General features: G+C 40.2%; 1 protein-coding gene across 1 annotated transcript in view; it reads left to right on the top strand.

Moving 5' to 3' along the window:
• Window positions 1-13,099, top strand: part of ptprn2 (protein tyrosine phosphatase receptor type N2) — a 125,786-nt gene that overhangs the window by 82,878 nt on the left and 29,809 nt on the right. The gene's annotated exons all lie outside the window — the stretch shown is intronic.

The following is a 13,099-nucleotide window of genomic DNA, read 5'->3' as shown; positions in this document are numbered from 1 at the left end:
AAATTTACCACTGATTTTGATCAATGTATTTTTGATTTCACACGTAGACAAAAGCAAAAAGTCAGTTGTAGCTAGCCAGATACTTAAGCTAACATTGGCTTCATGAGGCAAATTGAGAACTTGATGGCTACGTGTCATGCGAACAGATTGAGGCTAAAGCTCCATGTCCCAGGCAAAATGTTAATCCTCATGATTCATGTAGAAGACAGAAATCAAAAAAAGCACCATTGTTTTTGTAATGCAGTTTAACACGTGTTGGTCCTAGTAATAAAGGTATCATAAGAGACGATATAAGACAAGACTGTTATTTCATTTTAATATAATTCTGCTTAGCTACTTAGTTAACGCAATAGGTTAAGCAAGACGGAGGTTAGATCTATACTTCATTGTTTGCATTTTCAAACAGTATGTTTTCATATTACAACGCTACAAGAGAAAAGGCTTTTAGGATGAGGACTAGCAAATGTTTTAGCAAACATAACTGTCTCAGCTGACAGATTTAGCTGGGTTTGGTGGCGTATAAAGAGCAGGACAGAGCCACTTACTCTACCGCTAATAACTTAAAAGATGTGTCTGACTCATACAATAGGCCTACACCTGCTTTTGCCCACAATTTATAAATCCCAGTAATCTGCCCCCTTTTTAAAGTATAAGGTAACTTAGATCTGCAGGTATAACATCATCATGCACTTTCATTGTAAACAATGCCACATTTGTTTGAACAAAGGCTGTTCATGGTAATTTGTCGACTGGTGTCTGGCAGGAGCAGCAGTGGGGTTGAGGGCTGGGTGCCTAGGGGAGACTGAGGGTGGAGGGGGAGACCTGCGGTGTCCACAGCTGGATAGCATGGCAGAGGTTTTAAATGTCAGCGTTGAAGGGGGATGTGGCTGCCATTTGGCCTGACGAGCTGCATGCCAAGGGACTGGCAGCAGGATGCAGGGGCAGGGTGCTCCCGGTCCCAGCCACAGAGCTCTCACCTTCTGCCATTTATCATGCAGCTACTTGCCTAGCGCATCTGGCACCTTAGCGTTGACAGCAGCAGGAAAAGCATTTGCTGCAGGCTAACCGGTGGCCCATGGTAATCTTTTTAACATCACAACAAAATTAGGGCAGAAGTATGTGTTTAAGTAAATTCAGTCCAGAGTATCTGTAGGGTTTAGTTGTTGGAAATACGGTTTTAGTTGAGAGGATTGTTGGTCAGATTTTGCTGCTGAAGTTGACAATGTATTTAAAAAATACGATATATGATGAAATAATATATTGTAGTCATATGTTTATCTTGATATCCTTGATAACACTATCTTGTATAAATTAGTCATAGCTTTCTTTTTAGCAAACTACAGATTTTGAGTTTGTGATTGATGTAAAGTAGATTACTTATCGCTCAGTGAGTGCACAATACTAAAACCACTTTGCTCTCAGCAAATTACGAAGATCATTTTTTTGGGGCTTTTCCCTTTATTATGTAGTCACAGTGGATAGACAGGAAAGGGGGAGAGAGATGGGGAATGACACGCAGCAAAGAGCAGCAAGTCGGATTTGAACCCGCGCCGCTGCAGGACTCAGCCTACATGGAGCGAACGCGCTTACTGGGTGAGCTAGAGGCCGCCCCTGTTCTCAGCAAATTAAATGTAATCAACTGTCATATCATCTTTTATTGACTTTAATTGACTGTAATTGTGAATCCTGCAGTAACTGCTAGTTACTTTCTGCATGGCAAGGTCAACTAAATTGCTTGATGAGCTGTTATGGTCTTTTATATGATGATCTTGACTTGGGAGGCGGTATTAATGTCTTCCATCCGTGATGATAAAGCATGAAATGAAACTAGACCACTCTGCTTATAAGTGGCTTTACAGCATCTGTACTGGTTGTATTTACTGTTTGAAAATACTCTGCTTTAATGGCCTGGCAATATTTAGACACAGCAGTAAATATTTAAGGGGAGACACCCCAGGTGAAGGGAAAAAAAAGTTAACTAATAGATATCACCATGAAACTTCCCTAGTTGATTACTGACATTAAGACAAATATTTATTGTATTACAAGTTTTCTGTTTAAATATGCAAATGAGGCATTATCTTGTTAAATATGCGCTAACTTGCATACAGAACTGACATCTGAACATTGGATAAAGCTAGATTCCAAATTCTTGTTTCATTTTGTTTTTCATTTTGTTGACATATTAGAGTCAAAGGTTTTTACAGAGGGGATTTGGGATTTCTCTTTTTATCACTCCATAAATCAGAATATAGTCTTGATAGCCATACAAAAAAAAATTCTATTGACAAATATTATACCTGTTAAAACAACACATACAGTGGCTATAAGATTTCAGTTCAAACGGCTACTCGCATACCAGATCCTCTCATGTGATATTTCTCTCAAAATAGGTGTTTCAACTCAGAAAATAAAAAAAGTATAAAATTGTATATAGGTAAGTATATATTAATTTATTAATTTACTCTATATACTATACTCATTTCACTACTGTGAAAACCATGTATGTGACACATGGTTTTCTCTGGAGTGCAACAATATATTGCATTTAAATCAAAACTGGCAAAAACTTGCAGAAATTGAAACTATGTTTTTTTACTTTACCTGGATCTGTACCTGTTATTTAATTTAGTCTAATATCCATCAATAACTGAGAATAATTAGGCCCTTTAGCCATGAACCGAAGCCAGTTTTTTGTTTGTCTTTCATCCTAATATACTGTATGATGCAGTCATTGCAAACATGGCGAATGTGTGAAGGTAAAAAGCAGTGGCAAAGATCAGACATCTGATAGTGTGCTGTGAACTGGAAAAGCATCCTGCTGTGATGGGATTTTTGCTTTACATATCACAGTCATGTCCATGCCACCATGCCTATTGACATTCACAAACATGCTCATCATGTTGAGAATTAGCGGCAAATGCACAGATGCAGCTAACACCCGACGGGGTGCAGGTGGATATCTGTACAAAAACAGGATTACCTGCTCATGAACAGAAGCTGCTACAAGTACACCAAGCCTGAATCATACTTTACACCAGAGCACAGTAACATGTCTGCAGCTTAAAAACACACAATAACAGTATGTCAAACAGTAATGCACATTTTATCTAGAGCATGGACAAATGACTCAAGAAACTCAACGTCTCCCACTTTGGGAATTAATCTGTATAATTTTAAGAAAAAAACACATAAAATGTGTCATTCTTCAAAGCTTTGTCAACATCAAGAACTAATAGAAGGAATTACATTTCATTGTTGGAAACAGCAAAAGGCAAAAGGATATTGGCAATCCAGGTCCATGAACACATGTAATCATATGTAAGTCACCATTAATTACATTATTCACTTTGAAGAAGGAGGGGAAAAAAGACATCATCACAGCTTCACAAAAGGCCATACAATGTAATTATTTTTGTGGGTGAAAATAGGCTAGATTGATTGTATGTATTTACAATAATGAGCTGTCAATGTATTATTACGTTACAGAGCCATCAAAATCTTGACATAAATCATAATTATTTCTGCCTTCAGAATTTCTGATCAGCCGTACTTTGTAATGTTGTCAGAGGTTGTGGTGTGAAGCGATGGGAGATGTGAACGGCAAACACACGGCTGATACCGTACTACAGTACAGCTGGGGCAGCAGCCTCATTAGGGATTCACAGAGGTGTCTTTCGACGAGCAGCGCTGCTTGGTTTGGCTCGGGGGCAGACTACTGTTATAAATCTGCTGGAGCTGTGAGACAGACAGACAGAGAGACACACAGGGAGGCTGCGGCACTGGCCAGGCAGTGTCAGCTCTGTTCGTGCAAAGGATTGTTTTGCAGTGCGAAGCCCCCGACTCTCCCCCAGCTGATTGGTGTGGCTTCATTAGCATGGGCTGTGGCTCCTCCGATTTGCAGTAATTAAAGAGAGAAATCAGAGCGCTTGCCTCCAGTGCAGACACAGCCAGTGCCTGTCAAGTGAGATCACTTTGGAACAGATCTAGCCTTCCTGGCCGCTTGCCACTCCACAATCCCCCCCTTGTCCCTAAAGTAAGAGTGAGTCTGGTGGAGAGGTATGGGGTGTTGGCGTCTGTGCCAAGTTATCCTCAAAGTAACCCCCGGGGTTACACAGGCACACACGCCTCTCCCCGTGGGCGCACGCTGGGCTGGCGTTGTCATGGCAATAACAGGGGGAAATCTTTAATGGAGACACTGATGAGAATTTATGAGGCTGTAGCTGTGTGCATTTACAGGGAAACGACCCTTGGCCTATCACACGCTGCCTCCTGTGGCTCTACATGTATATCTTACACAAGCTGTAGCTGATCAATGGGGCGTATGCTCAGGCAGGCGGCCTCAATATGCTGGAAGTCGAGCAATACCCAGGTACACATGGCATTGGTTGTCCAATAAAAAAAATATTGTTTTCATTTAGTCTAAACTAGAAGAATCAGTAGGCTATACTATATCTCTTGAGAGGTGTTCTCATGACAGCAGTTTAAATACAAATTGTATTGAGGTGGCTGTATACTCCAGACACAATTGAATTTATTGTTTTTATACAGGCATAATTGCAGAAATGTGACCATAAGAAAAACTTTGATTGCCTGCCATTAATACACCCTCCACTGTAATTGACCATCGGTTGTGTTTTTCCACAGAAGTTCTTCCGGTTTCTTGTTCCCAGTTGTTTTGAATAGGTTGTGTCTGCTCCCATCATGACTTAAAAGTTCCTGTATCTGCCATGGACAAACAAACAGGCCAGGGGTCTCATGGAGTGTGCTGGTATTTGCTGGGGATGCCATCTTCATCAGCAGTTCAACAGCCCTTGAGAACACGCCAAATTTGATTAATTTAAAGTGCTCTTCTGACCTCAGTGTATAATGGAGGGCCATCTGAAGTGTGAGGTCCTGTCAAGTATATTTTTTTACCAATATACCTTAGCAGACTTGAAGGGCCACGGATGCACACTTTTTCCTAGGGTACCAAGTTGTTCCAGAGAGTTTAAGGTTTATACTGTACCTAACCTAAATTAGGTGATCACGATTAAGTCCTCCTGCTATGATTTGGCCCAGACATGTTGTGACCTGAATGACATGCAAACATGTTACAAACCATGGTGTTCAAAGCATTATCAAGCTGATATCCTTGTGTGATAGTCAAGTTACTAAAATCAGTTAAGGTAGCACACTGATTCCGATGCCTGGAGGTTGCACTTAGAAAAAGCACTCATCCAAAATGACCTGAGCTCAATCCCCAACAGCAGCGCTGCTACATTTTTCTGTGATTCTTGGTGGAATTTTAACTCTTTGGACAATCAAATCCAGCAGCACTGGCTATGTTCAAACAGCCACAGAGAAATGTGTTTCACAGGCTTTCAGATGTTATTTGGACCCAGGTGTAGAGAGGACCCATCCTATTGAATGAAGTTACTCTTCACTCTCCTCTGAACATTTCTCTTTGTCCCTTTACTGTCAGTCTCAGTATCAGAGTCTCCCAGCCCACTAAGTCTCTTGTGACAAGGGTTTCAATTATGAATGCTACCTTTGACTACCTCTGTTATTCTGCGGCAGCCCACATACCCCTGCCTGTCACCACTCATGTGTGACTTGATGTATTGTCTTACTGTTTTTCCCACTTTCAAAATTAATTGCAGTTTTATCTCTCACCAAGATAAAAAAAAAAAGCCAGCCGAGAACATAATAGTCTAAAAGTAGTGTGGATTCTATTCAAACAAAACAATTAAAACCGTGGTGTTTTTCTTGCTGTTTTTGACTGTGGACATGTTGGATGAGATTTTTAGTGGCAGTTCTTCTTTTATCTTTTCACACAATAGAATGAAGTATTACCTTCAATTACCTGTCGTGATTGGGTTGGGTTTTAGCAAACTCAGATCACATTCTGGACCTGGCCATTTTATTTGGTGTCTAATGACTTCTCATCTACAGTATCGTAATATCCCTCATGAAGAACTAATTACATCTTGAAAATTATTCTTGTCTTTGTGATTAATGCAAATCTGAGCGTAATGTGCTCTGTCTCAGGCCACAGTGCAAATATCTTTACTGTTACTGAGTTGATTTTACCTTAATTTTTAGGAGTACCATTTGCTAACTTAGTTTAATTAATTTTGGCTGGCACTTTAGCAAACATGAACATTATCCTTGTCAGACATATTGCTATTGTCAACACAGCTGCAGGTAGAAAAAATCATTACTGTCAGCTAAAACCAGTTGGGAATTAAGGCTGCACCTTGAACAAATTAAGAAAAAAAGTGGAAATAAATGAACTCGGCTTTCGCAAACATAGTTGACGGCTTGGTCTTCTCTGGAATTAACGAAGCCAGTAAGAAAGGGAAGATCAGAACTTATATTTACTCTTAAATAACCACTCAAAATAGATTTTCTGTGCATTATTGGCAACAGCCTAAAAAGTGATTTGATTACAAGTTTCATGTAAATGATTGTATGTAAGCTTGTTCGCCATCTCCCATAGCTTAGCAAACGTAACTATTCACGGCAGTCCAAGCTTTGGATTTTTCCAGATGTTAAAGTGGTGTACATTGGGGTACAAAGTAAAAGAGATGCTCTGCATTTAAAGAGTTTGGAGGGTGGTGTTTTTTAGCCTTTCCAAAACAGAAAAGTCAAGAGCAAAAAGAGTATTATCTATTTGGCCCTAATCGTTAGCATGTCCAGCTAACTAGTTTACTATCTACAGTAGGCCAAAAAAACTCATTAACTAACGTTTTATTATTTTGTGAGGTTACAAGTTATGTTGTTCATGACTAACACATCCAGTGTTATTTATTTCCTCATGTGGAAGCCAATACTGGGTGCTCTTAGAGTTTAGTGTAATGCTAGCAGCATGCTGGCAACACATTGGTTAAAGTTAAAGGTTAAAGTTAAAATTGAACACATCACATCATACTTGTTATACTAGGACTAATCAGAGGATTCTGAGTAGTTAACTGCATATGTCCTGTTTAAGAATGGAAAATTTGACAGGTGTAGGAAGAGGGACTTAGCTAACGGTGTTTTAGACTGAAATTGAACAGTTTGGCTGACCTCGTAATACCATCTGATACAGATTAGTCCATGAAATGTTGCCTGATCTTTGTTTTACCTGTATATCATAAATCATCAGTAAAACTTCAGTACACTCTGTACATGTAAAGTGATGAGTAATGTAAAATGAGCACTAAATATGTATCACTTTGTTGTAACCCTCATATTACAACAAAATGTTCTATCATTTTCCAGATATGGTGTGATTTTCTACTCTAGGCTATGACGCCACAACACTGTCTTTTTGAAGTGCATATTGTTGTGCATGTGTGTGGGTTTGCCTCTGCTTTAAATATAGTCAGGATGACAGGCATAGCATTTACCTTGATGTTTACTGCTTTGAACTACTTGGCATGGGCAATGCCTGGGCTGGGATTCACATAAGAAAGAAGCCTATTTGTACAAGCCCATCTAGGGAAAATCCCAGAATGACATGGCTGACACACAGGCTTTGAATGGTTTCTCTCTGAGCAAGTGATGAGCATAAAACACAGCAACTCAAATGTTTCAAGTAAACCCAGAAATGGGACCTTTTTGTGTCTTGGAACAACATCCATTAGGAAAAATGGTGTTTCTTTCTCTCACATACTCACCGAGACACAATGCATTTAAGACATGTACCTCACTGTTAAGTTTATGCACCTCAAGTGATGTTTAATAGGGAGTTTACATGGAAGAGCAAGGTACCACCTTTTTTTATTTTATCTCAGTATAAGTGCTATTTTATGACTGGCAGACAAAGTCAAACTGCAATGAACCAACTAAAAAAATATCAAAATTACATCACTGTACTGTGAATCCAAGTCGACAGACTTTTAAACCAAAGCCTATATGAGAGCTTTGTTTTATTACAAATGTTAAAGATAAGCTTGGAGATGGAACATTTAAAAACTAAAGAGTAGAAACCCAGATTAGGCTAAATATTTCCTCTCTCACACATCTTCTAATATCATTTTAGCAATAACAATAACTGCTAGGTGGATCTGATTAAAAAGTTAAAAAAAACAGAACACCCAAATGTGTTTTGTTTTGCATACATTTCTCTCTGCATAACAGTTCGGAGCTAATCCTCCAACACCTTCCCAAATGGAGCTGCAGCAACAGCCTTGCTCAGATATTATTATGAATAATTTATTGCACCACATTTCAAAGAGCCGAGCAAAAATCCCAACTATTTTTGATGTAACGGTATCACACGTTAGTTAGGTCTGCAGGTACACATTGCAGCTGTTGGTTTCTTGTACAGCAGCAGTGTAAACGGCATTAGCCTCTCGCTGATATCGTTACAGTGTGATTGGTATGTGGGACTGGCTCAGTGTCCTACTGAGCTTCTGTTTGCTCAAATATATTACAGTTCTGTGTCCAGGCTAAGATGTCCTTGCAGGTATACAGACTCAGATAAATGTATGTGCATTTCAGATGTGTTTTGCAAGAAAGAACTACCAACACCTATGCATGTAGCTATATTCCGATTGCACATACAAGGACAGACACTTTAATGTGTTAAAATTGTGCAGCCTGCAGGTGCAAGCAAATATTTAAGCAAGTTATAGTCTCTTTATCCCTCTCCTCAACTCACATGCACAAGCATCAGTGGATGTCTCTGCTCTGCCATCTCATGTCCCACACTTGATCATGAACATTCTTCCTCCCCCCCTTTCTCAGCGAAATGGTGAATTGCTGCATACCTCTTTCTACTGTTGTTTAAACACGCTAGCTGCTTTTCAATCTTTTTATTAGAAATGTGTCATGGAGGCAAACAATAGAGCAGCGCAGGAGAGGAGGACAGATAAGCCTGGCAGGACTCATGCCGACTGTTCGAACATGTGTTACCCCGAGGAAGTACTTACTGGAGGAACACACCGGTGTGACAGCTTCTACAAATATCGCCAGTGACCATTATAGCGGCTTCAGTAGTTTCCAGAATTTGACTGCTTGTAGGTTTTTTTGGAGAAGGAATCGATGCATGTCAAATCTCCCTGGTGTGATAACCATTAGCACTGGCCTCGCTGGAGGATGTGACATGAGTTGTGAAATCGTACTGCATAGTGGATGAAATGTGCATAGTGGATGAAATGTGTGAAAATGTGTCCATTTACACAGAGTTTAAGTGAAGGAAAACAACAGGTGCCAAAGTCAGGCTATCCTTCAAAGAGCAGGTGAAGATGGTGTTCTTGGTAGACATTTTCTTTTTTTTCTCATCCACTGCAGTGTCAGGGGAATAGACTTCCCTTGTTTGGATGAGTGTGGATTTAGATAGGGCTGACAGGTGGGTGACCAGAGTATCTTATATGTAAAAGAGTGAACATGGCTCTCTATCAGTTCACCAGAGAACAGGACAGATACAGTATGATCGTATGGTTGACTTAATGTAGGGACGGATATTCTGGGGATTCACTTTTGGGGCCACTATTTATTTCCAGGAATAAAACCCCTCACTGGCAGCCATGATCAAATTCATGCAACAGCGAGCACTGCAGCCGATTCTTTCTTGTATTCAAACTGAATGCTGCAAGATAAAAATTTGCCTCTCAGACGACTGGTGGTCACACCATTTTGGTGCCCTCTGGCAAGCGAAAAAACTGAATGTGGATTCTGAATAATTCCTGATAAATGAGGATGCAAGTGTGCAGAAAGCATGACATGAAAAGTGTCACTCATGATATATAAGGAAGGAACACATTTTCCTAGTTTAGTTTTTTTAATGAACAAAAACAGCATAAAATAACAAAAAGCATTTACAATTTCAGTTTTACAGCATGATCATACACTAGGTCTCGTATTTAAGAGTTTTGGGGATGCTAAATGTTGAGTCAGTTTGAGTGTGTTCTGCTTCAGATTGTGTCCCTGCGGGCCGCCTGGTTGGCTCTGCTTTTTGAAGGTGGGGTGGCGTCCGATGCAGCCACGGACCCAGGCTGGACAGCAAGCTCGTTTTTGTTCTCCCCTTCACATTGCCAACTCCAGCTGTCACACAGAGGAACAATAGAGAGGAGGAGGGGGTGCTCTCTGAATGGAAAAAATAAACTGGAGAGCCCCCCGTCACACAGCCCCCCTTCCCAAGACTCGTCATCTGCATTTGACAGGACCCCTGTTCTCCTCTCTTCACCGCCCCTTTTCTTTTTCTTTCTCCTTTTCTCTCCCTGTGCTCTCCATAATCCCCCTTTCTCTCTCTCCCTCTCTCTTTCTCTCTCTCTCTCTCTCCCTGCTAAGTGCAGCTGTTGCTCTCCATTGGATCTTTTTTTTCAGACTGATTGCTAATTAGGATAGCTTTTTGGTGAGTTTTATCTTTGAGACTTGTTAAACTTGCAATTTTCCTCTCCCTTTTTCTTTATTCTGGCAAATCTTAGAGGGAAGCAAAGAAAAGACTTAGCCAATTATACACAATTTACTTTAGGCTTAGTATTTTTTTCAGACTGCACCCAATGTCCTATGCAGCATTCATATAGTTTACAACTACTGTACTGTGTGGTAGCCTCTTATTATAGTGCTCACTTCAGCTTTGAATGCAAAAGCCTACTTTGAAGAAAGGACTGCCCCATCTCCCTTATTCTGCTCACATAACTGAATCCCTGGGAGAGGGAGCAGAGGAAAAGGAGAGCCTGAGAAAACAGCAATTCACACACCAAACACAGAGACCCCTAGTAGCTCAACAAATGAGTGTCTAGCCCTATGTCCATTCATATCGCCCCTCGGCCCGCAAGCCTATTAGCCAGGCATCGCTCCTTGAACATTCACTGTCGACAACATGTGGAGGCATCGCTATAGCAACCAGTGGATATGACATGTGCAATGGACGGGGACTCCTGAGCTGCTGAATATAAGGAGGGGCTCAGCCTTAACTAAATGATCGCAAAAAACCCAACCCCACCACCTCCCCATCTCTTTTCATTGGCACATAGGCGCTGAAAGGACTCACTCGTGGGGCTTCTGCACATTCTTCCGAGGCTCGGAAAATCAGGCGGGCATATCCCACATTCTTCTCCCTTTTCTTATTCTCTCCGACTCTCCCTTTTTTTTCTTTTTCTTCATCTTCGTGTTAAAGCCGCGGTCTTTTGTTGGCACTTGGGGACGCATGGGACCCTCGCAAGGAAACTTTTGGAGAAGCGGACAGAGTGGGCGGCCGGGCGCACAAACGCTTCTTGGAGCTGCGGCGAGCGTCAGTGGTTAACCGTGCTCTGTGGAATACAGGACACAGCATCCTCCGTTTGCTGCGAAATGTGCGCTCTGCCCTGCGACATGGATTTGGGTAATTATCTCCGGCTTGAAACGTGTTTCTGTTCTCTTTTTTGTGTCGTGTTCACTGTGCAAGTTTTAAAGCGGCAAATGAGTAAAGGTGCCTTAGAGGACCGGCTTTGAAAACGTGTCATCAATTTTAACATCAGGTTGAAAGCTGATTTTCGATGTGAATGAAAATGATTTTTAGTGTGTTGCACAATATTTTTAGGAGCTCTGGTTTTATGGTTTCATTTTGTTTCATCTTTTCTACTGCGATAGTCTGCTGGAGATCGCATCTCCAGAAGCTTATGGGATAAAATATGGCCGAGCATCGGAAATATATGCACGCAAATACAGTTAATCTAAACGTAAACTCATCGGAAAAATCCTAGTTAAACTGGACCTTGAGACCGGTGATTTGCTGTGTACACATCTGGCTGCAGGAGACAAAGTTTGTGTCCAGGTTCATTCTGCCTGGTGCTGCCCGGCAGCAGCTCCAACTCATAAACTCACCTGAAAGCTGGTAAACCCGCTCTGTGTTTGCATAGATTATTCTGTTTCAATCGTGTTAAGTAAAAAAATAAGCGCAATCATAATTATAGGGTAATTTATGTGGGATTATTGTATTCTATTCTATTCTTAGATTTATTTCCAAATAGGAAATGATTGACTAACTAGAAATATACATTTTATGGTGCAGTATGGTGGGCCTAATATGAGTTTGCCCATATCAGATATTTTTTATTTCTCAAATTAATTATTATTTTCAAAAGTTTTTAGAGTTTACAAATTCGTCTGAAAAATAGGCCTAACGATTTCCATTAGTGCACAATTGTAACAGTGTTATAGAGTAATTGATGTTTCTAGCGTTTTCCTGGATGTATGAAAAATAGCATGCTTGTAAAATTTTGCATTTCTTGTGTGAGCTTTTGTGTTAATGGCAGGGCTATCAGTCACATTTTATCGCATATAAACTTTACTTTAAGTGTAGCTGATTTCAAACCTCTTAAATATTCAATTGTAGCTGCAACTTAATTTTCTTTTTAAACAGGAGTTGTGTGTTTGGAGGATTTTTCTCTTGTAGGCTACTTCTTAAAGGTATTGTGATGTGAGTGAATGGGTAGCCAGCCGCCCCAACAACACCTCTCTGCCTGACCTTTCCCCTATCATTTGAATAATCCAGATCACCGAAATCCATCTGTCCCTTGTCTCCTCTCAGATTGGCTAATTCACCACACAAAGGCAATATGAATAGAAGAGAGAAACAGAAGAGGAAAGTCTGTTAGAGGCAGAGAGTAATTACTTTACTGAGTGTCGATCCTACACAAATAGCAGAGATGATTTAAAAGGTATCAATAAAAAGATTAGAAATATAATTAATAAAGGGGAAGAAAATGTATTCCATGGAAGTATTTCATTTTAATTTTTGCTCTAACATTCAGATCAAAATATCTTTGCAAGTTTCTATTATGGTAATAATAGTTTGATTTGCTGAAAATCTAATTTTCATATAGCCTATTGATATTTAAGCATTCAAATGCTTTTTTCAGTGTTTCAGTGTTTTTTTAAATTATATTTCAGTGAGACAAATCTGCTTTTACTCCAATTATAGTGAAATAAAATGATTACTAAAAACATGAAACATTTTTTTTTAAAAGGCAGAGAGACAGAACTCTAAAGGCCCATATAGGTAATTCTTCGCCTCACATCTCCTCCCTTTTCCACCTCCTCTTTCTCTCTCCCTTTCAGTATCTCCTCTGGTTTCTTTCTAACACGATTACCGCCATCAAACACTCTTGTGCTTGCAGTGCGTTTCAAGCCTGTTTGCTCCCAC

The sequence above is a fragment of the Sander lucioperca genome, chromosome 23 (assembly GCF_008315115.2).
Source record: "Sander lucioperca isolate FBNREF2018 chromosome 23, SLUC_FBN_1.2, whole genome shotgun sequence".
Lineage (NCBI taxonomy): Eukaryota > Metazoa > Chordata > Actinopteri > Perciformes > Percidae > Sander > Sander lucioperca.
Note: the sequence above shows the minus strand (reverse complement) of the source record. Positions and strands in the feature narration are given on the sequence as shown.